This window comes from Arachis ipaensis, chromosome B07, assembly GCF_000816755.2.
Source record: "Arachis ipaensis cultivar K30076 chromosome B07, Araip1.1, whole genome shotgun sequence".
NCBI classification, from domain to species: Eukaryota; Viridiplantae; Streptophyta; class Magnoliopsida; order Fabales; family Fabaceae; genus Arachis; species Arachis ipaensis.
In genome coordinates, this window is record NC_029791.2 from 118,222,915 (window position 1) to 118,225,095 (window position 2,181).

Consider the following 2,181-nt stretch of genomic DNA (forward strand, 5'->3'; position numbering starts at 1 on the left):
CGCGGTGCCGCCGCCGTCCGTGCTGTCGGCGCCTCCCGCCTCCGCGTTGTAGCCCAGGCCCTCTCTTCTAGCTCGGCGTCCTCCTTCCCCCTGTCCCCGTCCTCCCTGGCTTCTCTGTTCGAGGTTCGAGGTTGCCGCTGTGTTGCCACTCGCTGTCGTCTCGCCGGGCGCCGTCCATGTCGTCGTCGAAGGTTAGCGGCACTGCCTTCACTTCGGTTCTTCTCTTCCTTTTATGCCCTGTTGTTGGCTTTTGAATGTGACCTTGTTGATTTTTGAATGTGAAACTGTGACTGGGTTAATGGAAAATCAAATAATTGATTTTGTGCTGTTGCTCTTTTTTTAATTCCTGAAGCTTTTGTTGAAATTTTCTTGCTGCTGCTAAAAATAGAAATCAAATCATTACTGAAATTTTTGTTTAGCTTTATTGATTTCAGGTTTAGTGTGATTAGGGATTACTTGTTACTGATTTGTAACGATTGTTGCTGAATGCTAAAAATGAAAATCAAATCAAGTGTTGTTTGCCTGAATCTCTTGGTCTCAGTTTGTATGTCCATGAAGGGCTTCTTCAGCATTGCACACCACATGCTTGATTGAATGCCTATGTAATGTTTTGCATTTTATTTATGTGTTGTATCTACTATAAAGATTAAATTGCGAAAATGTTAGGCACACTGTTCTTGGATGAGGCACTTTTGGCTATATTTTGATGCTTGTTCAACTTACAATTCATTAGCACATTGATTTTGTTGTTTTGTCAACACCTATAGGATTTCTATGTTCATAATTCTTGAATTTTGGGTGAATCCTCAATTTGTGTGCATTTAATTTGTTGTTTTCTACAAGTAAAGAACCTTCACCGACAGAATGTTATCTACTAAAAAAAATGAAAATAGCTAACAACTTTGAGTATGCTTTATTTTTTGTTCTGGAAAAGAAGGATGGTATTTCAAAATTTATATAGGTTCCAATGAACAACATGTTCTAATAGATAAAGCATAATCCTAAGATGTAAGCTTATGACAGTACTGATGTAAGCATGGTCTGAGTAAATTGGTGCCATCTTCATTTGTCCACTATAGACATTTTAACATAGAGCAATACTTGAGATGCCAAATTTCCAAGGTCCCATCCACTTTAGGTAATTTGGGTTTGTAGCTTCTATCTATTTCTTTCCAGTAGCCCACCACTTGCCAATAACTGCTGGATGCCCCTCATAATTTTTTGTTCCTGGAGTTTTGAGTTATCACAGATAAAGCACTGTCTTTGTGATGAAAAAAGAAAAATTTTAATAACTCCATTTATTTATTCCTTTGAGAAACTGCTTTTAGATGGGCTTTCTGCTTTGCTTCTAGTATATTTTATGTTGGTCCTTGTTTTCAAGTTTGGATATGATCGATCTTGCAGGGAAGATGATAAATGCTGTCTTTTTCCGGTCATCCTTTTTCTGTTCAAGTCGATACAAGCTCGCTTTGTCAATTGGCACATAGCAAATAGAGAAATCCAAGATTTTTCTCTCTTTTGTCCGGATTCAGATGCTTTTTGGGCTCATGAACCTGGTTTATGATAGCAAATAGGAGGAAAGAAGTATTAGAATGTGAACATGGATGTTAAGCTTTTTGACAAACCCATTGCTTAGAAGGAGGCTTTGTTTCGTCGTGGTTTTGAGTCATGCTGTGTAAATACATTTAGAGATATGTATAGGAGAATCAATCAAGTACAAATCTGTAGCTTTGCTTCATTGTAAAAAATCAGAGAGTACAGCTTCAATGGATAATGCCAACAAAGTCTTTAATTGTAATTAACTTTTTTACGACTTTATTATGTGTTTATAATTTCAATGTGTTTATCTGACCACTGACAACTCCCATTTTGCACCAGCACCTTGCTTGACTTTGCAATAGCTTTACCACTTTCTACCGAAACAACATTAACAAATAGCTTCCCATCCCTTGGGTACCTACAAACAAGAAAATCAGCATTTGTTATTATTAACAGAACCATCTATTTCCTTTATTTCCCCGCACACTGAATTACTATTGAAAACAATTCTAAAATCAACATACAACTTTTTTAGCAGCAAAATTTGGATAAAAAGAGTATAATTTTGGTGATTTAAACATCTTTTTTCTTGATTACAACTACTTTAGAACTTAAAGATAAATCATCTTTGCTTACTTTTAA

General features: G+C 36.6%; 1 long non-coding RNA gene across 1 annotated transcript; it reads right to left on the reverse strand.

Annotated features, from left to right (window-relative positions):
• Positions 236-1,387, reverse strand: LOC107606031. The gene is made up of 2 exons (XR_001612594.2): positions 457-1,387; positions 236-375 (listed from the first exon to the last, which is right to left on the reverse strand). It is a non-coding gene; the product is annotated as an uncharacterized LOC107606031 (long non-coding RNA).